This window comes from Sarcophilus harrisii, chromosome 2 (assembly GCF_902635505.1).
Source record: "Sarcophilus harrisii chromosome 2, mSarHar1.11, whole genome shotgun sequence".
Taxonomy (NCBI): Eukaryota; Metazoa; Chordata; class Mammalia; order Dasyuromorphia; family Dasyuridae; genus Sarcophilus; species Sarcophilus harrisii.
Genome location: NC_045427.1, coordinates 455,314,382 through 455,339,635, shown reverse-complemented (window position 1 = coordinate 455,339,635; position 25,254 = coordinate 455,314,382). Strand labels below are relative to the sequence as shown.

General features: G+C 34.4%; 1 pseudogene; it reads left to right on the top strand.

The window, feature by feature from the left end:
- Positions 1-20,979: 20,979 nt before the first annotated feature.
- LOC111718522 lies at positions 20,980-21,849 on the top strand (annotated as a pseudogene).
- Positions 21,850-25,254: the final 3,405 nt, after the last annotated feature.

The following is a 25,254-nucleotide window of genomic DNA, read 5'->3' as shown; positions in this document are numbered from 1 at the left end:
AAACCAAATCATTCTATTCTGATTGTGTTTTCCACTAATGTTAATGCAATTGAATATTAGCCATCAATAGGACCATATTTAGTATAAATTAAGGGACTACTAGTTTAATTAGCATTGTACTTGCTATTTATCTTGATTGAGCACAAATGATACCTAACCCAAGTTGTGTTTGCCAGTGACCTCTAATTTCTCACCAGAATTTCTGTTGCATTCTTATAAGAGATGTTCATTCCCATAAGGCACCAAAGAGATCCAACAACCCTGTGGTTCTACCCTAGGTTTCTGAAAAGTGCAATTAAATTTATCCAAAAGAGTGAAACACTGCCATTATCTGAACAATAGAATATTAAATGTACATCTCTTGGGCAATGATAAGGAAATACTGAACTGAGCAGAGTTGATGTGTGGGGGAATAGTAATACACCTGGGTGCTGTTTCTACTTGTAATAATCAAATCATGATCAGGAGAGATCACAATTTTAAAACTGGAAAGAACCATAGATACAATCTAAACTTTTTCAGAGAGGAAGTTGAAAAAGGAGAACTAATTTGCCCATTATCCCACAGACTGTTAATAGCAGAGGAAAGATTTGAACCCAGGGTGCTCTAATTGTAGAACTAGCACTTTTTCCATTTCACTTTTTCATGTGTCACAGAACCTAGAAGGCATCTAACTCAATCAAAACTCTAATTCAATACTCCTTCCCCCACCCCACCAAAGTCTAACAGTTGCATCCTGAACTACGATGTGGAAGGTCCCATGTCATTGTTAGACAGTACTAATTGTTAGAAAATTCTTCCTGGTAGTCACAATCAGAGTCTCTGTAATTTCTACCCATTGATCCTCATTCTATTCTTGAAAGCTACATAGAAGAAACCTAATCTCTTTTTTATACAATTTTCTTCATCTGGGAAGAATTCAGAATTAATTCTCAAGACATTTCTCTGTTCAAGGTGGTTTTTTCTCTCTTTTTAGACGAACTTACATTCCTGGCATCTCAGGGTTGGCAGCAATTGCAAGCCCATCCCCATCCTCTTACAATACCTTTGGGATTGGTAATCAAAAACAACTAGCATTTGCCACCACAACCCCTCACCCCATGGGACAAAGAGTAGTACACAAAGAAGCAGTTCGAATGTGTCTTTGAATTTGCTGTCTGGCTCCTATCTAGATCTAATCTAATGAGAAGCCCTTGGAGCTAACTGGAGATTTACACTTGAAAACATGAATAATACTTAATATCTGTATACCTCCTATCATTCAGAAAGACTTGAATATTAGAAAACATTTTCCATGACAAAGAAAATTATGAATGCCCCAGTAATTATGGGTGGGAATTTTCACGCTGGCTAATGTTTTCTTGGATCTCGGCCACAGCCCTTGTACATTCACAGGCAAAGATAGCTAAATCCTTGCAGGCCTCATGTGAGCTTTGGAAACAGGACAGGTGTGGCAGTTACTAAATCTGGGTACAAGAGAATATATTTTTTATTCCCAGGTGCATGCTATTTATTCTGGTTTGGACAAGTATTTTTTTTTTTTTTTGGTTGTTGTTACAGATCCCTATAAAGCAAAACTTAATTAACATAGGATGTTGTTTGAGTAGGTTTTCTTTTAAAATCCAGCTGGGAAAATCTTTCTGCAAGAATGGGTCTCTTTCAAAGAATAAGTAAGTGTCTTTCCTCTTCATTAAGATGTTGACCCACTCTCTGGGAATAACTCTTCAATATAATCACTATAAAGATGACAACAAAAATATTGGTCCCAAAAGAATGATTTATAATAGCATATAGTGAAAAGACCTAACAGTTTCCTGTGTAATTGGAAAGTCTATCTGGATAATTGACATCACCTAATACACTTGGGAGACTTGACATCTCTTTTGATGTGTACACCTCATTTCATTATGAGGAGTCCTATCTGTTGAGTCCTACATCTAGAAATTAGTAGCTGTGTGATCTGGAAAAAATAACTTTCTCTCTCTGAACCGCAATTCCTGCAAAGAAACAAATGTAGCATAAAATGAGGACTGCTAAGTTTGAAGCAGGAAGACATAGGTTTTTGGAGATTTTTGCTGTTTTCCAGCTCTCCAACCTAAGAGGAGAGGCAACTGAGGATACCAAAGAGATGTTGAGTAGCAAAGCTGAAGCAATCTTCATGATGATGAAATTTCTGGTGATGAGCTTATCCTAGGGAAAGCTGATGTTTGTGTAGACAAAACCAAGCAGAGCAGCTTGTGGGAAATGAATGATAATAATACCCCACAGTGTACAACAACCAGGTGGCTCATTGTAGAGAGCAGACATGGAGAGAGAGGGACCTGAGTTCATGATGCAGCATCAGGCACTTACTACATATGTTATCTTAGGGAAGTCACTTAGCTTCTCTTTGCTTCAGTTTTCTCATGTGGAAATAGGGATAATAATAGCATCTATTTCCCAAGATTTTTGTGAGGCTAAAAATGAGATAATATTTGTAAATCATTTTGCAAGCTTTTAAACATTATGTAAATGCTGACTATTGGTGATTATTATTGTTAAGAAAGTATTTTGTTAAGCCTTGAAGTGTTATATAAATGTGAATCAATTTTGCTAATATTTTATCAGTTTCTTGGAAAGATATTTAAGAAGTTAGGTACATTGCAACTCAAAGAATTTTTATAGAAGGATGTTCCTTTTATATGAAAGTGAAGATTTTATTATTATAATTGTTATTATTGTTCAACCTTTATTCTTGAAGATGACCAAAAACATCATGTCTTTACTTGTAAGTGAATTGGATTTAAGTGAAGCAGACCTGTGCAGTCTCTTCTCCAGAATCATCAGAGGCCTGTGACAAGACAAAAAACAAGACAACCTGTGATGGCCCAGCATTATTACAATTAGATTTTCAGAGAGACTAGGACCAGTGTTGTTCAAATTCTGCCTCTGATGTTGACTCCTTGTGTGATCTTTGACAAGTCACTCAAAGTCCCTGAACTTCAATTTTCTTTCTTTAACATGAGGAGATTGAATCCATTGAACACCATTGAAATGGTATCTGAAGTATGTTAGGTCAATGATACTATGATTTTGAGCTCTTTAGAACATTATAATTCAGCATACATCATTATATATAATTTCGACACATCAGGCATCAAAAACCTGAAAAATTGTTTGTTATGAGCTCCATGTTGCACAGCAAGCATTGGGGTAATTCATAAAAATGATACAAAGATCCTGTAAAGATGAAATCAAGCATGTCACAATTATCTTTAATGTTAACATTTGATGAATACAACAGGAAGAAATCAGGGACCAAAAGGAAAGAGTGAAAAGACTTTTCACCAGATTCTACCCATTCTAGCACCAGACTATTTTTAGATAGTTGTTCATTTTGTTAATTCATTTATGCAAATTAAACTTTTATTTAATTTTATTTAACAAGCATTTGTTTTTCTCTCCTTCCTACCTTCTTGACCCCAACTTAGGAAAAAAATAAAAATAAAAGCCTTATAATAAAGACATATAGCCAAATAAAACTGATTTCCATATTAGCCATGTCCAAAAATGTATGTTTCATTCTGCTTCCTTAAATCCATTCTTCTCTATTAGGAGGTGGGAAATACACTTCATCATTGGTCTCCTTCATCACTGGATCAACTGTGATTGGCCATTGCATGGATAAGAGTTCTTGAGCCTTTTGGATTCTTTTATTTTTACAATGGAAGTATTGTATAAATTATCCTCTTGGTTCTGCTCCTTCACTGCATCCTCAGTTCATACTAATCTTCCCTTTTTTCCCCCTCTAACAGTACACTAATGTTCTATTACTTAACATACCATAATGGATTTAGCTATTCCCCAGCTGATGGCTATCTCCTTAGTTTCTAGTTCTTTGCTATTTCAAGAAAAGCTCCTATAAATAATTTTTGTCCATTTGGTTTCTTTTCCTCTTTTGCAACACCAAATCTCTTTGGTTTCTAGGCCTAGACTAGCATCTCTGGCATCAAAGATATGTACTTGTTATTCTTGTTATTCTTTAAAAGAATGTAAAATCTATCCTTAGAAGATCTTTTAAACACTGACTGGATTATATCAAGGTCTGATTCTAACATTAGATAAATAGAAGAAATTAATTTTTTCTTCACTTCATCAAAATTCTACACAGAATGATGTTCATTTATCATGTCAGTTTTCCCCTAGAAACAAAGAAAAGAAAATTAGCTCTCATTTCAGACCAACAGTTCTTGTAGTTGGGACTGTGGCACAGTGCTAATGTTTCTGGGAAAGGAAAACCAGAATTTAAGGTACCCATCCTGCTAGTCAAGCTGGTATACGGGGGTGGAGAGGTGCCTTCTGAGGCCAGGTGTTAACTCCAGTTTGGCCCAGAGCACAAGATCTTATCTACAGAACCATAATATTATGCCTGATACTGGAACCATTAAAAGAATATCTTGGATAACCCATTTACTGGGGATGTTGTGCCACAACTCTAAAGTAGTTTGTAACATTTGACAGCATTAATGTGTTAATTCACTTAGATATATCAAAAGTAGACATACTTACACATTTCTTAAAACTGCCTCAACCCACATACTGAAAAGTGTGAATATACAAATTGACTAGTCTGAAATACAATCTGAAAGATAAAGTTGCTCTAAGAAACTTACTTTAGAATCTATTTTTAGATATGGGACAATTGGGGAATTACTGAATTATTTTGTAAAGATTAATCCCTAAAATTTACTTACAGTTTCCCCAACTTGGTTCTCAAAGAAAACAGTGAATTTATTTTTGTCTTTTTTTTCTTTTGTAGGCTATAATTGGTTGTAAACACAAATGTCATGTCTGTAGAAAGCTAGTGTGTAATTAATTATCTAGTTAGGCACACAATAGACACACCCTCAAAACTAAGGGATTGGTAGCTAACTCTCTGAGCTTCTCCCACACTAAAATAATTGCACACACACCTTAAGGACATGCCAAATATCTGCGCAGGATAAATTATAGTCACCCAAGTTGCACCTCCAAAGAGGAAGCCAGTTTTTTTCCTTTTTTTTTTTTTTTTTACAACATGGCTCATCAAGTTAGGTGGGGATTAAATACCTAATAGAAGGCATTTGCTATCTTGAGTTGGAATCTTGAAGGAAGAATATATGAGGCAAGTGAGTCAATGACAATGATATTTCTGTAGCATAAGCCAATATTAGAAAATCCCACAGTTGGAGAAATTAATGAATTTATGCTGGCGAGATCCCAGGATGTCACCATGGATCAAAAACCCACTGAAGCAATCAACCGCATCTAAGCTGTATTTTTTGGCTGACAGCAAGTACTTCAGGTGCACTACTAAGCAGAAGGATGGAGGCCAAATACCTTTAACCACTTGAGAAGCGTACCTGAGGCCAAGTGGCACACACCTTGATGCGGTTTGTTGGGAATGGAGTACATAGACTAAAATGACTGCAGATAATTCGCAACACCAACATGAGTAAAACTTTAAAGGACAATTTTTCCATGCATTATTAAGCCTGAAAAAAGGACAAGAAAAAAAATGAGCTTCTTTTCAGTCCATTCCCCATGAGTTACTTGAACAGGCAGCAGTTAGACAGCAAGATATATATCATCCTTGCTTGCATCAATTATCTCTGAGAATAGGAATATCTCTGAGAATAGGGGGGAAAAAGTCTTACATAATTAAAACAATACTGGAAACTGTATCAGAATCAGAGCTGAGTAGTGGTATGTAGGTCAGAAGTGCAAAAATGAAAAGAACCGATTGAACAAGTCATCACATGTCAAACGTGGAGTCAAACGACATAAATTTTCCTTGGCACATGAGTTTATAATTGACAGCATCAGGGAAACAACTGCCTACTGGTTTGTGAGTGCTCAGCACTGAAATAGAATTCCAGCATGGTTACCCTAGCAACCTGCACATCAAGTGAGATTGTAGTAAACTCTTGAAGACTTTCCAAGACCAAATTTCTCTTCTCTGAAGCTGACACTCATTTGATGAAAGTTATTGAAGGTAGAAGTTAGGAAGGCTACTATGTATCTCTGAACAGGACTGCCATCTCATTTATACTGGATTATGCGAGGCAGCTGGCCCAGTGGGTAGAATGATGAGCCTGGAATCAGGAAGACCTGAGCTCATATGTGTCCTCAGATAATTAATAGTGTATGATCATGGGCAAATCACTTAATAGATGTCTGTAAAATGAACGTAATAATAACATCTACTTCCCAGGGTTATTGTAAGGATCAAATGAGATAACATTTGTAGAATTTATAATGCTTATAGAATAGAATCTAGTACATACTAGGTACGTGATAAAGTCTTGTTTCCTTCTTTTTTATGCAGCTGTGTCCCACCATTGACTCATATTGAACCTACATTTTAATGAAACCATCAGATCTTTTCCAGTTGAAGATGTTCTCTGAACAGAATTGTAGAGTAGAAAAAGGGGGGTTAAGTTAGCACTGATCAAGTAAAATGGGGATGTGTAAGTGGAAAATCTGCATAATTCAGTCCCAAATCCATTCTACTCTTGATTATCATCAAGATGCATGAAAATGCACAATTTAGATCCTGATTTTCCTTAATAGCTGCAGTTGTATAGACATGATCTAGAATATTTAGGACCTATTTGCAGATTCACAATTCCAGGCTGAACTCAAGCAAAATTGGGAAGTAGATAAGGTAACTTTCTCTCCCTTCCCCAAATTCTTTTTTATTTTTTCTGGGCTTTCTATTATTCTCAATATCTTCTACTGAAATCTTCTTCATTCCATTTACCCTTATCATCCCATACCTGGAAGAATTTTATTCTGTCAATATTTTTTCCTAGCAAGCTGATAAATTAAGGAACTAATGTGCCAATATCTGGTAAAGCTTGGTGTAAAACAGGGAGAAATAAGTGAGCTTCTCTCCCCACTATCTACAGGACCTTAGTCCACTTCCAATGGGTCACATATCTGCTAAAGGGATAGCATTTGGGGATGATACAAAAAATAGGAGAAAGCTTCTACTCTTGTCTTTTTTTCTCTGTTCTCTCAAATGTGGGGCTTGGAGCTCCCTTTCTTTGGGATTTCCCACTAGGAATTAGAAGGCAAATGCTTTTCTAAGAAACATTATAGAAGCTGTAGGAGACATTTTCTATAATGTAGCCAGAATTCACATGCTCTTTCAAGTGACCAAGTCAAGGTCTCAAGGCCTCTTTAAAAATTATTCAGTTTTATTTTATTTTCAGGTCTAGGTTCTCTCCCTCCCCCATCTCTCTTCCATCCATTGAGAAGGCAAGAAACATAAAACCCATTATAAAAATAAAGTCATCTGAAAAAAATTTCTGCTGTGTATTCTAGAGGGAAAAACAAGAAAAAGAAAGGAAGAGAAAAAAATGCTTCAATCTACATTTTGAGTCCATTCTCTATCTGGAGGAAGATGACATTTTTCATCATGAATCCTTTAGAATTTTGGTAGGTTATTGTGTTGATGGGAATTATTAAATCTTTCACAGTTGATTATCTTTACAATAATCCTGTTATTGTTTAAATCATTCTCCTTATTCTGCTTACTTCACTTTGCATCAGTCCATACAATTCTTCTTAAGACTTTTCTGAAACAATTCTCTTCATCATTTATTACAACACGATAATATCCAGTCACATTCATGTACCATATCTTGCTTAACCACTGCCTAATTGATGTTCTTTCCCTCAAAGCCTCTTTTGCTTTATGCTTCTTTATCTGAGCAAAACTGATCTTAAGATGGATGTTTCTAGCCTTGGAAGCAACCTGGTGAATTCGTGAGATCAGGAACTTCTGGGTGATGGGTATAATAGTAAGTAGTCTCTGTAGCTACTATAATACTTCTTGGAGAGAAAACTATATACAGAAATCTGAGCATAATCTCTGCCCCCAGCACAAGTTCTGTCCCATATCAAAAGATATGAATTGGAAAGAGTTATTTAGAGTGCAGAGACAAGTTGAAGATAAAATACCAATTCAATAGACCTACTGAGTGTTGTTTTTATATTTTTAGAATCATCTTCCTGGGAGAGTATAATAAAAATTATATTATTGCTTCATGATGCAGATGAGAGACTAGAATTTGTAAGTGCACGCTTGGGAGTTCTGCATTTTTTGTGTGTAGAAGAAATAAATACCTACCCTATATTTGATCTCTCTTGTTTGTTGAATACTTCTGTACCCTCTTTGTTGGGGAGAACTTCAACATGAGCCAAACCTAAGCTCTAAGTAATTATCCCTGATTCTATAGGTTAGTGGTACCAGGAATCAGTAGAATAAAAAGTTTATGGTGTGTGTGTTTGTGTGTGTGTTTTGTCCTTAACTATAGCCTGCTTGAGGGAAGTGTGGGGGAGGATAAAAGGAGGGGCGGGAAGAATAAAGTAAAAAAAGTGCACAGCAGAGAACAAAAGAACAAGCTACAAGGAATCAAAGAAAAGATGAACACTCAGGAATATAATTTCTTCTACTATTATATGTCCTTTCTTGAACTGGTAATTTATTGTTATATATTTTGAATTCTCCCTAATGCTCTGCTGGACCCATTACAATGTTCTGTTTTGTTTTGTTTTTCTTTTTTTTCTATTTTTTAATTAAAAATAATATTTTAAAAAGGTTTCTGGATCCTCTCCTTAGAAGCCAAGCTATTCTAGGAGTGAACCTGGCCCATGCACACAAGATTTAGTATTAATTATGCTTTATTGGAAACATCCCAGATTCCTAGGCCCAGTGACAATTTTATCTATAGAATGATATTATTGTTGTTCAGTTATGTTCAGTCATGACCCCGTGGAGCACAGCATGCCAGTATTGTTCATGGGGTTTTCTTGAGAAGGATACTAAAGTGGTTTGCCATTTCCTTCTCTAGTGGATTAAGGCAGAAGTGAAGTGACTTGCCCAGGGTCAGCTGCTCAGTATCTGAGATCAGATTTGGATTCAGGTCTTTCTGACTCCAAGGCTAGTACTCTATCCACTGAGTCATCTAGCTGCCTCCATTTTGTGATTTTGCACTAGTCTTTTTGAGCGTTATCTGCATTTAAAAAGACACTTATAGAGTTCACATCATAAGTCCAGGAGAAGGAATCTCTATTGCTTAAACTCTAGGTTGTGTTTTAGGTAGCTGGGAGGCAAATGTTGAATTTGTGGGACTTTAAGATCTCCTTAGCTTTCATCGCATAGGCAGTTACTGATTCCAGTAGCTTTTTTTTTTATATCAATGAAATTGTTTCGTCCAGGTTTGTACATGTTCTGGATTAGAATATTATCTGGGAGATCGTTATAATGGTATGTGAAGAGCAATAGTAACCATAGATTCAACTGAATACTTAGAAGATTTAAAAGCAGAGGAAAGAAAACTAGATAAAACCTATGGTTATTGGAGAAGAGTCTGAGTGAACTATTCTTATCTATTTACCCTTAGATTGGATAAGGGATGCCTCAGTCTACACAGTAGGAATCTTTGGATTATTCCTTAAAATAAGGAGATTTTGCTGAGAATGTTGGGATGTTTCAATATCTCAAGGATCTGTGATTTTATATTAGTGTAGGTCCCTCCATTTTAGATTGTATTCAATAAATCAATATTAAGTATAAAGACCTACTTTGTGCCAAGCACTGAGGATACAAAAGTGAAATAATCCATATTTATGAAGAGCTCATATATTAAAGGAATCAAAAGGAATAAAGATGATTAAGTGACTCTCTCACAAACTGATAGACAATTTTTCCAGAGTTAACATGACCAAAATATTACCATTAAGCCAACTAGTTAATGAGCCTCTGAAAACTTAGAGAATCTGATCTTCCTTAGTCATATGCAGTCCTATTGGACCTATCCTCAAAGCCATTCCAGTGAAAGTCTGCTAGAGATTGTACTCTGCTGGAGAGATCTTAAAGAACTCAGAGTAACCCTTTGAAGTATTCAAATACATGGGTGCAAAAGACATGAGTATAGGAAAATAGAATAATGAAATCAGGAACACTCCTGTAAAATTGGGGACAACTGGTAGCTTTATTATTAACTCCCATAGGGAAAATGTTGAAAAAATTTTAAATGGATGTTGCAAATGTAGATTTTTAAAATTTCAATTCCATTTAAATAGCTAGAATAACGAGGAGAGAAAGACAGATTTTGAGAGTATGCAGTAGAGTTGAGGAAATATCTGATTCCAACTAGCTAAAAAAAGAAATCATTGTGACAAAATGCTGCCATATAATCTCTCTTCACTGCTATGATAGAGATAAACTGTGTTCTTTGTCCATCTTTGAAAGGGAAAAGATTCAAGCATTCAATCAACTCACTCAAAACTTACTTCATTGAAGTTATATTACAAAAAAAGAATTAAAAGAACATGTTCTAATGCTGTGATAGCCCTAAGTGATTAATTTTGTTGCATCAACATAACATGTATTTAAGTTTGTGGCAATCTATAATAACCTATTTTTTCAATTAATTAGTAAGGTTTCTTGATCCCTATACTTAATTCTATGCTTAATTCTTCTACATGAAAAGATTTGAAAACATTTTTTTCTTTTTGCCAAATAGTTCCTTTTATTATTCTTCAAAGTATGTTCAACTATTGTATCTTCATGGGCAACAGTTTTAGGCCTTTTCATAAAAGGAAGACAATACTTTAAATCAGAGTCTTGTACCAAGTACATTATATTTCCAGTCTCCTTAACTTGAAACCTGCTATCAAATATTTCATTTGAAATATGGAAATGATCCATTGGGTTCCATGAAAAATAAATCTCAATTCTAATAAGGATAAAATTCAAAGTATTAGCATTCAAACTGCTTGCAAGAACTTACCAGTATTTATATCTAGAATGAAAGTTAAAAGCTTAGGACAGTGTCTAGCAAGAAGTAGCTTCTTAATAAAAGACGTTAAATTGAATTGAATTATACTTCTTTACTATAGTCCAGCTAACCTGATCTTGCTGTTCTTCATGTATAACACTTTATCTTCAAAGTTCAATCCAAGGCCCCTTCCAACTTCCTAAAAATCCTAACTCCTAAAATCCCCAACTGCTGGTATCCAGCTACCACCATCACTAAATTACCTTGCATTTATTATGTATATACTTAAATGTGGACATATTGCCTCCTCCAAGTCAATATATATCTTTGTTTACCCATTCCATAATAACAATATTTGGCATGTATTAGTTACTTAAACAATGCTTCTGGATTGATTAACTGGTTGAATCTGGATAGGAATAAGACATTTAAAACAAGTCTTTCATGGCAGCCTTGTGAACAAACTAGAGAATATGGGCTGAGTTATTAATTTACAATTCAGTGACTTTATTATATTTATTTCAAAATACCAAATGAAATAGAAAAATTAAGTTATATAAAATGTAAATGGCTGCTGCATAAACAAAAATCACAATTAGGTTAAAAAAAAAAAGGAAGTAGCCAATTGAGAAAAAAAAAAGCATTGCATCAAGGATTGCTGGCAAAAAATGTGATATCTAAGATACACTGGCAACTAAAATAAGTATAAAAGGTTAAAAGCCATTTTCCAAAACATAATCAATCAAATGATGTGAATAAACAGTTCTCAACAGAATAATTGCAAACTACTAACAGCTACATACATAAAGCATATCTTAGAGATATTGCAAATTTGTTTCTCTACCACCATAATAAAGTTCATATTGCAATAAAGCAAGTTACATGATTATTTTTGTTTCTCAATGCATATAAAAGTTATGTTTACACATGTTTAAAAATGTACAATACTTTAATTAAAATACTTTATTGCTTTAAAAGGTGCTATCATCTGAGAATTGAACAAGTTGTACATTTTTTGCTGATGGAAAGCTTGTCTCAGTGTTAATAGCAATTGATTGATGAGGTTGCTGAAGGTTGGACTGGTTGTGACAATTTCTTAAAATAAGACAACAATGAAATTTGCACCGTAATTAACTTCCTTTCACTTTAACACTCGGAATCTACTGTAGAATTATTATTTGGCCTAATTTCAATATTGTTGTGGTTCAAGGAATAGGAAAGCCTGAGAAGAGGGAGAGAGAGGGGGAATTATTAGTCCATGGATTAGTCACAACACAGACAACATTTATCAATTAAATTCTCTGTTTTATATGGGCATGGTTTGTGACTCCCCAAAACAATTACAATAGTAACATCAAAGATCACTGATTCTAAATCTCCATAACAGATATAATAATGAAAAAATTTGAAATCTTGTGATAATGACTAAAATCTGGCACAGAGACATAATGTAAGCACATGCTGTTGGGAAAATTGTGTCAAATAGATTTGCTTGATGCAGGGTTGTGACAAATCTTCAATTTGTTTAAAAAAAAAGTACCATATCTGTAAAAGGCAATAAAGCAAAGTACAATAAAATGAGGTATACTTGTAAAAAGATTGCGCCAAATTATTAATATTAAGAAAAATGCAAACCATTCTGAAAGGTTTGCGAAAAGAGGAACACACTACTTTATTTTTGGTGGAGCAATGAATTGGTCTGACCGTTGAGGACAGTAATTTGGAACTATGCTAAGAAAGTGATTAAAATATCACCATACATTCATTTGCTAGATATATAACCAGTTATTGATAAATTGAAAGGTCCCATACACACGAAAATAATTGTAATAGCATTTTTTATTGGAGCAGAGAACTAAAAATAAAGAAGATACCCATTGACTGGGGAATAACCTAACAAATTAATGAGGCATATTACTATAATAGAATATTACAGTATAATAAGAAATGATGAATATGAATAATTCAAAGAAGCATGAGAAAACTTATATGAATTGATATGATACAAAGTGAAATAGAAGAACCAAGAAAACAGTGTGTGTGTATATATATATATATATACACACACACACTGTTTTCTTATATAATATATATATATATTATAACAATTCAATCAAAAAACAATTCCAGTAGCAAAATAATAGAAATTGAATGTTGGGAAAATATAATAACCAACCTTGGCCCCCAAAAAAGTGAAAACAAAACATGTGCCTCCTTTTCTTTGAAGAGTTAGGAAACTTTGAATATACAATACTACTTATTGATAATTGTGCTGAATGATTTTGTTGAACTGTTTTCCCCTCTCTTTTAATTCTTTGTTTTAAGGAATAGATCTCTGGGAATGGTGGAGGGCTGCAATGAAAAAGAAAGGTGATGTAAAAATAAAAGACACAGGAATTTTAATATGAACATTTAAAAAATCTTATAGCATTCTACGGAAAAATTTATAAAATAGTTCAATATTGAATCATATGATATGCATTAATATATGTATGTCAATCAACAATGTGCATTTACTAAACATCTATTATGTCAGGCACTGTTCTAAGAATTGTACATACATATCTGTTTTTCTATTTATATATACATATGCATATAGCCAACAGATATAGAAAGATGATGGAGATAGATATAGTAACTGTTCTGAAGTGTTTATTAATAGCAACCTAGAGGGAAATTTCTGATGATATGCTTTAGGTCCCTGTTCTCAATCTTTTCTTATTAAACTGTTTTTAAAATTGGATGAAAAGACATAAAACATGTTCATTGATGATTATTTGTAGATGACACTAAGTTGGAAAGAACAGCTAATATTCATTCAGTTAATTGGACAGCCAGCTGTTTGATGGTATGACATTTTCCTCCTTTCTGACTTCATATAAATGGTTCCCCACATTTAAATATACCAATATGATCATGGGCCTTATTCACAAAATTATAGGGCTCATAACCAGAGTGGTGGTAATTCCATTATCTTCTGCCTTGGTCAGACCACATTTGAATATATAGTTATCCCTTCCACATCACAACTTTGCCCATCGCGGCTTCACTATGTGGTGAATTGGCATAAGAAATTAAATGGAAATCTGGGGGAGTATTGCAGAATCCATAGACATGAAGGCCAGCAAATAATACTGAAAAAGTTTAGAAACTCTAAAATGCATAAAATATACATATGATAGTCTATACTATCAACAGATCATGTCTTTTAATACCAAAATAATTCAATCTTCTTCTCCAGTACAAAAGGAGTACCAAAAAAATGTATGTACATTTTCCAAGTCACAAACATACCTTTCTCCTTCCCCCCATAATGTGGAAAAGATAACTGTAGTTTACTTGTAGATATCACATATCAAAAGAATTATGAATAAATCAGAGAATGATTAACAGAAGTTGAAACAGATGAGGAAGACTAAAGAAACAATGCCATGTGAAACATTATTTAAGCAACAGTGAAGGTTATTCTGGTGAAAAGGAAACAGAAGATGAAATATGAAAACATCTTTTCAAGAATAGGGTTTGACTCTCAACTATCAGCAAGTAGATCCTTTCAAGAGTTAAACAACAATAATAAAATAATAGAAATTAAATGTTATTAAACCATGAAGATTAAGTTTGACCCTCTACTAAAAAAGACAAGAATGTACTTCTCTCAGCAAGCAGTTCTTACTTTTTTTTTTCTTCTCCATGTCCTATTCAATTCTTTCAAAAGGTTCTGCAGCTTCCCAGGTTTTGATGTCATCAGTACAATGTCATCCACAAGCATCCACAAGTGGAGCATCATCCACATAGAATTTATCCCTCCTCAATTTGGACCCTGCATTGACTTGTAAGATGATCTCTAAAGTGGCGCATTGCTCTACTAAATCAAATACTTTTTTTTTTTAATTTACTTTCTGTAATAATAGTATTTTTCCCCAATATATTTTTATTTATTTATTACATGTAAAAAATTTTAACATTTTTTTGATAATTACTGAATATTGATTGTCAAAGTCTGTTTATTCCTAATCCCTTATCAAGGATGTTTTTGGTGTATGTATAGAGGAGTCACTTTAAAATTTTGATAGTTGAGAAATCAAACTTAAGTCAATAGTTGTTTTTTTGGTTTCCTTGTTTCAGTATAGATAAGACTTGAGATTTTTCAACAATAGTGATATTTTCCCCTTTCATATTTCTTGTGAATTGAATGGATCTTTCAAAGCCACTATATTATCTCTACCATAGAAAGAGCCAATCCAGCTTTCCCATATTTGTTCTTCATGTTAGATATGTATAGAAATAAGTTTAATACAAGAAAAATGTGATGCATACACAACAGAAAGCTCAAGCATATGATATGTAACCATTGATTAAGGATATTATAAACATGATTCCCACTATATATATGATGGAACTACGTGACTTCTGAGATTCTAAGATTACATAGTTCTATGACCTGCTGTTCAACCCAACTGTTATAAAAGTCTAAGAATTAGCTCATTCTACTAGACCAAATACATTAAACAGAATCATAGCATTTTTAACCACAAGTTGAATGAGGCATATGGATACAATCCACGATAGCCTTAGTAAATAGTACTGTCTCTTTGAACCATGTTCGTCGATTGGAGAATTCTGTTAAATTCCTCATAACCTTTCTCTCCTTTTTCATCCTTTACAACATGTGATATTCTGTAATTATCTTCAAGGTTTGCTTAATTCTCTCTGAACATTCAAGGTGAAGTGACTAACTATCCCATGAAATTATATTTCTTACTATCTTTGGGCATGGAATGGAACAACCAACTCCTTTATTTGCTCCTCTAAGATGTGTTATTCTTCCAGTTTACTATAAATTTTTATGACTTTTTTGTTTCATATATGATAACAGTTCTTAAACTTTTTTGGTTTCATTCCTCTTTATACTTTTCCCCTGCCCATTTATTTATCCATTTGTTTGCCTATTTATTTATTTATAATTCTATTTTATTTTCACATCTGAATTCTTCCTCCCATGCCCAATCTGGCTTCCCATTGAGAAAGCAAGAAAAATAAAACCTATTACAAGCATGTATAGTCAAGTAAAACAAATTTCTGCATTGGCCATGTCCAAAAAACCAAACCAAACCAAACAAACAAATGCCAAAACATATGCCTGTCTAAATACCTTTCTAACTGGAGGTAGTATTTTTCATCACAATTCCTCTGGAATTATGTTTCAAAATCCAAAGTCTTACAAAGTTGTTCATCTTCATAATATTGTTATTACTGTATAGATTGTTCTTCCAGTTCTGCTTGACAGTTCAAACAATCTTCTCCTTTAATCTTTTAAGACTCTTGAAAATTATCCCCTCCAAAAAAGAGTTTTAGTTTATGTGGATCATATCTAGAGATACATACTTCATTAGAAATCAAAACATCTTAGTATTGTTATAAAAATAATTTTGACCTTATATACATCCCTTAGTGTCTAAGGAGAGTCCCTAGGCCACATTACTGAAAAGTGCTCATTTATAGCAAGAATATTGATAAAAACTACTCTCTCAATAGTCTTTTGACTGATGGTTCTTGGACAAAACTTAAATATTAAGAGTACTAACAATCAAATGGTTTGGATATTCTATAAATGGTATGATTTTTGCATACTTTGACTTTTCTTTACATTGCTCTGCCACAGTCACTGAAGAAACAGAAGACAACTACATGAGATAGGACTGCATGGTTGGTATTCTATTTTTTCTATTCCATGGGTTATTGTAGTTTAAAAAATCATCTAATATTAAAAATACCACTAATGCAATTTTACAAATCAAAATTAACTGATCCCATTTTTTTGTTTTGTTTTGTTTTTACTGAGGCAATTGGGGTTAAATGACTTGCCCAGGGTCACACAGCTAGGAAGTGCTAAGTGTCCGAAATCAGATTTGAACTCGGGTCCTCCTGACTTCAGGGCTGCTCCTCTAGATTCCATTGCTTTATTGAGATATTGGCAATAAATGTTACAGTTCAACATTTCAGAGTGTTATTTATATCATTATTTATTCTATGACATGATAATGAATATAAAATATCTATTTATTATTAGGAAGAGTTCATGAATCTCTCCCATCAATCAATACTGTCACAAAAGGCAGCTTTATAAAAGCTATAATTTTTTTTGAAGGAACAAGAGAAATATGTTCTTAGTGGAGACATAAATCTTAGGACTGGATGGAAGCCTGATTCTCTCCTACTAGCACTGTCTTTGCACTCACTTCCTGAATTATGCATTTGTACTGCCTTTGACTGACAGCAGCTACTAGCTCTGCCCTTTCCCCCACCTTTGGAAATCTTCAGAAATGCCTGGAAAATCACAGGACAATTTTCCTGACTTGGCTTAGCTGTTCAGGAAGAAACTGGGAAACTGGGCAATCCCCATCCATGGATCTCTCTCTTGTCTTCTTCCCCCACTCTTTACTTCCTTCTTTGCCCATTCCTCCCCTCTAATTTCTTTATAGATTTTGGAGGATACTATACCCTTCATGATATGTATGTATTCCTGATGTGAGTAGCTTTATAGAACCATGAAATCTATAAAATAAGGGGATTGTACTATATGGGCTCTCAAGACCTTTCTAGCTCCAAATCTATGATTGTTTTATCCTCTATAAGGGTGGATACAAATGATTTTTCTCAGTCCCCAAAAGATATGTGGGTTGTTGCCTCAATGGGAGACATGCTGCTAAGAGAGGGAAAAAGGATAAATGAGACAACTTATTCCAATGTACCCAGCAGTGGGGAACTGGGACTTTTGTCTTCTTTTTAAAAATTTTTTTGTTTATCAAAAAAAAAAAAAATAGAAAAAAGAAAGACAAAATAAAATTAAACAAAACAGAACAGAACATTATCTTATGCTCAGCAGAACTTCAGGGAGAATTCAAAATATAAAACAATAAATTTTTAGTTCAAGAAAGGACACATAATAGTAGAAGAAATTTTATTCATGTGTGTCCATCTTTTCTTTGTTCCTTATAGGTTGTTCTTGTGTTCTTTGCTGTTCACCTTTTTACTTCATTCTTTTTTCCCTTTTTCACCCCCCTACTTTCCTTAAGCCTGCTATACTTAAGCAACATTGTATTTTATAGATATGTACATATACATATATGTACATATACATATCTACCCACCCATACCCACCCACCCACACATACACATATATATTCACATCCATCCACAGACCAACACAATATACATATATCTAGGTACATACATATATAGGTGACAAGAATATATATCTATTAAAACTATATTGATATAGTTGACATATATGTGGACTTTCTCTCTTGATTGAATCTTTAAGTTTGATTTTGTCTAAGATCAATGATTACTAGCTGTACTTTTTTCTAATAAATTTGACGCCTGATCTTTGTTTCAGTGTTTGTATATATATCTCCTTTTTCCTATTTCTACTAATTCTTCTTCTTTAATTCTTCTCTTTAACTTGCCTTGCTATTAATTAACCTCCCCCCCCCATCCATAGATCCCTCTCTTGTCTTCTTCCCCGACTCTTTACTTCCTCTTTTGCCCATTCCTCACCTCTAATTTCTTTATAGATTTTGGAATATACTATTCCTGATGTGAATAGTTTTACAGAACTATGAGCCCTTCTCCTCCCTCTAATGTCTCTGTGTCTAGTCTTCCTCTGTATCTCATTTGCATAAATCCTTCTTTTGAGCTATCCAATTATTGATGTCAGTCAAACATCTGGTATACATTTCCATGTTAAAAAGATGAAGAATTTGTCTCCCATGTTAAATTTCTTGAAATTAGTCTTGGATATTGGCTCTTACATGTTAAATTTTATGTTGAGTTCAGGCTCGATTGAAAGAAGATCCTGAAAATCTATAAGTTTGCTCAATGTCTATTTTTTCATTCAATATTAAGGATAATTTTGCTGGATATGATATTTTTGAGCATAGGCCTAATTCTTTTGATTGCTGGTACATATAATTCCAAGGCCTGAGGTCTTTTATTGTGGCTGCTGATAAATCCTGTACAATTCTAATTCTAGCATATTTGGATTTTTTTTCTTGTTTCTTGCAAAATGTTCTCTTTGAACTAGGGATTTTGAAATTTGGCAATAATATTTCTATGTGTTTTCTGTAAAGGATCTCTGTGAGGTAGTGATAGGTGAACTTTTTCTATTTTTACTTTCCCCTTATGTTCTATCAGGACAATTTTCTTGGATTATTTCTTGTACTATTGTGTCAAGGTTCTTATTTTGGTCACAGCTTTCAGGTAGTCCAATTATTCTTATATTTTCTCTTCTTGATCAGTTCTCCAGATATGTTGTTTGTTTTTTAATAAGATGTTTCATATTGTGTTCTACTTTTTCATTCTTTATATTCTGTTTTGTTATTTCTTGGTCTCTTGTAGCTTCACTGGCTTCCCCTTGTCCAATTCTAATTTTCAAAGAGCTATTTTCATTTTTAAGATTCGATATTTTCTTTTCCATTTGGATAACTTTTTTCCATGATTTTGATTTTCTTGGATGATTTTTATTTTTATTTCTTTAGTTTTTCCTCAATGTCTCATTTGATTTTTAAATTCTTTTTGCAGTTCTATAAATTTTCTCTGGGAAAATTTGGCTACTCTTTGGGATAGAAAAACCTGTTTTTACTTTTTGAAGATGAAACCCAATCTTCCATATTCCCATAGTAAGTTTCTGTGGTTGGGATCTTTCTTCTTTGTTGGAGTCTTTCTTCTTTGCTGGTTCATTTTTTTTAATGGGAAGTATTAATGTAAGTACTTCTAATCCTGGGCTGGGGAGATATTGTCTCAAACTTCCTTTCGGCTCTCTCCTCTGACCTGGAACCCCAAACCAAATCTCCCTCCCCTACATGTGCCCATAGCCAGCAGCATCCCTGCTCCACTGCTTCTGTACTCACCCAGTGGTTCCTTCCCTCCCAGGACTGTATCCTTGCAGCACTGACATTCTCAGTCAGCCTCAGTCTTCCCAGCCTCAGACCCCAGACTCATCACGATATCTGGAAGATGAAAGTTCCTGTGGCTTCTGCTGAGGCTCCAGTCAGACCCAGCTCACCCCAGAGGTCCTCACTTGGTGTTTGCACTTTACACTGGTTAATTCCCCAGCATGGGGTCTTTGGATCTTCTTAGGTTGTACCAGGAGGACTCCTGTTCTGCTCCAAATTTTCTTGATTTTTCACTAGTCTATATTAGCCCTGAAGCACAAATCTGTTCTGTTTGTGGGGGAAAATCTTGAAATTTACTGACCTCTGCTATCTTCCCAGCATCCTCCTGGAACTGGGACTTTTGGCAGAGTATTGACAAATAGAAATGTTTCCAGAATGATTTAAGACATGACTTTGTGTGCCGCATGGGGCTGTTAACACTCAAAGGAAAGGGTAGAAAAATCTTAAATGGTTCAGAGGCATCAAAACCCTATGTTTGCCAAAAGGCATGTGAATGCTTCAAATTATTCCAAGGCATCATAAAATTGACTATTTCATTTTGAAAGAGCTGAGACAATTATTGTATTTTCAGCATAATCTTTCCAAGTCTGACTCCTGGAGAGATAGAAACATCTCTAGGGTAGAAGAAAAAAATATAGGAGGAGACAATGAAAGAGAGGGAGAGAAAGAAGAGGAAGAAGAAGAGATAGACAAAGAAAGAAGACAAGACACACAGAGAGAGAAAGAGAGAGAAGAAGAGAGAAGGGGAGAGAGACAGAGACAGAGATAGAGAGCTCAAGTGAGCCTCTGAAATAAGAGGTTACATATTGAACAAATTATGCTATTAAGAATGGTGTAGATTATTACGTTTGTAAAACAAACCCATCTTCTAGGGCCACTCCCCCAACTGGGCACTCAATAGCCTTGTGTCCTTCGGATCCCTGGAGGACTGTTGACTCATCTCCTCAGGCTCCTAGCATAACCCTACGGAGCTGAGGTTCTACGGAGGAGTTCCTGATCCCTGACTGGTGTACTCTCCCTTAATAATTATGTCATCAAGAATTAATTAGCTTCTTAACATCTACTGGTCATCCTGTCATCTGGGGGAGGGGGTGGGGGGTAAGAGGTGAAAAATTGGAACAAGAGGTTTGGCAATTGTTAATGCTGTAAAGTTACCCATGCATATATCCTGTAAATAAAAGGCTATTAAATAAAAAAAAAAAAAGAATTAATTAGCTTTTAGCAAAGGTATTTATGGAGAAGGTATAGCAAGAATAGTTGGTATAGGGAGTGGGAACAAGAGAATGAGGAAGTGACTTCTCAGTTGTCCATCCTTGAGCTGATGGTAGTGTTCAAGCATGTGATGTAGGGGGATAGGAAATGGGAATAAGGGAAAGGCCATTAGAGCCATAGGCTGCTGGACATGGTGGCTGCTGCCCTTCTTGAGGGGATTCTCAAAGCATGATGAAGAGGATAGATAAAAAGGAAGAGAAGCCATTTGTTTTGGGGAAATTGTCAGGAGTATAAATTCAAAATCACTTGTTTGTTTTAACAAAATGTGGAAACAAATGCAAGATTTTTGGAAATTGATACAAACACTTATTTTTCAAGTATGTCTTTGCTGGAGAATATGAAGATAAATTTGGGACTTATGTTATATTTGAAGAAGATATAGATCAAGTCAATGCAGAGGGTAACCATAAAAAAGAGCTGAAATATAAATGCCATCCAATGAAGAAGGCAAGTAGGATGAGAACCTTCTGACTGAGAAGAGAAAAAAATAAGTAGCACATAATGCGTGCAGAACAAGGATAATGATTTTTCATATAGATCAAACAGGATTTATAGTTTTGTACATCAGAAGGAAAATGAGGTAGTTGTAGCTCAAACCCCAGAAAAAAAAACTTTGAAAATGGAAAAGAAAAAATGCAAGTCAAAGAGAATATAGGCATGGGCAATGAACTGGAAAAGTCAGACCACTTGGAAATGGAGGATGCTAGTCCTTTCCTTGAATCCCTTCTTCTGAGACAAAAGGTACTACTCCTGTCGAAACTCAGGAGCCTATCTTAGAAGTCTCTCGTAGGTGACATCATTCTTGTGCATTCTAAGGATAAGTATAAATGAAGTTCTGATTTTAGAGAATTGAGAGTACAGCTTTCATTTCTCAATGGATTCCATGACTATTGGCCATATACTTAATACAACAGCATGCATTTGGATAAGTCAGGACTAAGTAAAATCCAATCTTTTTAAAAATGGGGTTTCAGTTTTGCTTTTGGGATTTCTCTCCAGAATATCTAAATTGGAAGTTTTAGCTGAAATGGGTATTGTATGTAGGTAAAGGTACTGTTTTTGGCTGGCTGAGAGGACTTCTTAGAGCTTCAGTTAAAGGATCCTGAACATAACATAGTTAAGAATTCAAAACTGGTTCTTCTTATTAATCAAGGCACTTTGTTGTATACTAATTGACTTTTTTCAAGTATGGAAATCCGCTTCATATTGTCAATGCAATCTCCTTCCTTTATCTCTTTCCCCCTCCCCAGTTTAATTTTGTAAAGTTGCGAGAGGCTCTCAGAAATTAAATGATTTGTCCAGGAATCATATAGCTGCTATGTCAGGCAGATACCTGGGACATTGTGACTCTCAAGGCTGTCTCCTCTTTATCATGATTCTTTCTATCTTAGAATAATTAGAAGAAATTAAATTTTTAAAATTATTACAAACTTATAATTCTATAACCTTGGAAAGGAACTACAGGTTGTCTTCCAGAAAAACAAAGGTCAGATAAATAAGATAGTAATACAGTCTATTTACATGAAAATGAGAAACCAGGTGCATTTTAGCAACTGGATTGTTTATAACAATGTTTGGTATATGATAAATTGTCTTAATTTTCAAGAAAAAGAAAAGAAAGAATAGTTGGTATAAAACATTTTCCTCAAATGAGAGGTACATATTCCCCCCTTACAGACACAAGGTCCTTGAGTAGTGAGGCACACATATTGTAGAACATGTGAGACCACCAGAACCTCCCACTTGTCCCTAGAAGACCTTTTCTCCATTTGTGGAGTCTTCATGAACTTTCCTTCAGGTGCAGCTCTCTGATGAGCTCCCAGGAAAAGCTCTTTTCTAGAATCTGGTGCTCCTCACTACCGGGAGATAACACAGTCCCTGAAGCTGCCGCTGTCCACAGATGCTTCTGGCTGAAACACCTCCACTTCCAGGGACCAATTCCACTGTGGTGGCTCCAGCCACTGCTGGCACCATTCACAGGAAAGACATCACATTCTGGATGTCTTGAACTCACCAAGTTATTGCTGGACATGAATGACTGCCGCCTTAGAATACTTATTGATACACGGCTAGGAAAGAGCAAACACAAAAGACAAAAGTGGACTTATCCTCAGAGCTAGGTGAGTGACCAGACAGATACCCTCCTTCCACCTGGCTCTTGAAAGCATGCAGCTCAGTCCTGCTTTCTAAATGCACCAAAGAAAGAGAACAAGAATAGGCTGGTTGCCCACTTTGCATGCACATTCAGTTCTGGCTCAGAACCCATTTAAAAGACTTTCTACCATCACATAGTACTAGTCCCCTCAATTACTCCTGGTTGGAAGTAGGTTTTGTTCAAACAGTAAAGATCTGTGCATGTTTCATGGACTGGCTTTCATAGGCCAACATCCCATGTTGATCATGGGAAGTGAATTAAGACTTTCTTTGATAGTTTACCTTTCTATAAGACAATCTTAATAAATTGACATCATGAACAATAAATGTGAAATGACATAGAATTCTGGATGGCATCTTTCCTTCCCACCTTTTTCATATTCTTTATTTTATTTTTCCTTTTTATTCATGACTTTTCCTTTTTGCCTCCTTAATAATAGTATGCATTATTTTTCTCTCAATGCCTTCTCCTATAAACTGAAACAGAAAAAATATTCCATTTTTTTTTTACTCTTTTGTTAATAAAAAGACAACCAAAGGAAAATAATTGTACAGATGGGTTCTCACTCAGCATGATTGTTTTCAAATATTTATCTTTAGCAATAACTATTTTAAGATTAAATAATTGGTAAAGTTTGAATGGCATTTGCTTTCATTATTTTTGGATCCACCCAGACTGAGACTTGGGAATTATGTTCTGTTTAATAAAGAAAGCACACAACTGATTAATCATTGTAATGTTAAATAATAAACAACCCAGAGGAGACTATTTCAAACCAACACCTGAGATCAGGTGGGGGTGGATTGAGTTCTAAACACTAATGGCCAAATTACAGAATAATCTATACAAATGTGCATTCATTCATAGATTCCCAAAGGACAAGAAGACAAAAGAAAGATGAAAAAAAAGTTCAAATATAAACCCAAGCCATCATGCTGTTAGTATAATTGTAGGTCCTGACTTAAGACAGATGCCACTTTCCAATAACATTTTATTCTTATTGATTTTGTAGCCATAATTATTTGTTTAGGAACAATTAGAATTGCTTAAATTTTTCAAAATAGGGAACAGGAGCCTTTTAAATTGCTTTTTAAAAAAACTTTATTATAGAATATCAATGACTTAATCTAGATTTAAGCAGAATATAATTGATGTGAACATGATTTAAATTTTGTTTTATCAGTAAAGCTATAAAATGTATCATTTAGAACACATCTAAAAATTATCACCTTTAATTTACATTAAAAGATATTATTTTGTAGGCTATAAAAATGAAATCACTCTGTACCCCAGGCATTTTCTTTAAATAGAGAATTAATGAACAAGAGGTTTGGCAATTGTTAATGCTGTAAAGTTACCCATGCATATAACCTGTAAATAAAAGGCTATTTTATAAATAAATAAATAAATAAAATAAAAAAATAAAAAAAAGAGAATTAATGTACTACACACTAAAAAAATTGATTAATAAATACTTGAAAATATATTGAATGCCATCGATGTAGAGAATATACACATGAAATGTCTTCTGTAGTAAAATAATTTACATCAGTGATTCCCACTAGTTTTTTTGGAATGGTGATACCTTATTACTAGTTGATTTTACAGTATTGTTCAACAACCTGAAAAGTGGTATGACATAGCTTTTTTAGGAATTAATTTAAAAAATAATTTTATCACTCTTTTTTGTTTTGTAGATTGCTTACTTTCCCCAAAGTATTCCTTCCTTCCATTGTCTCCTAGAAAGTCACTCTTATACAAAGAATAAAAAAGAGAGGAAAAACCCCAGTTCAACAAAACTGACCAAAAAAAAGTCTGACACATGCAGTGTTCCACTTCCATAGTCCTTTTTCAAAGGAACACAGGATTATACTTGGTATTTCTTCTTTGAATCCAGCTTTGATTGCTGTTTCATGGTATCCAAGGCTTTTCTCCTTCCCTCTCCTCTAGTTGACCCATTACTTTCCTTTCTGAATATGGTAGCCCAAGAATGAGTCTCTCTTGTTTCAGGTGAAAGTATCTTGCCTATTATAGTGTTCACTGGGGGCTGGATCCTTGG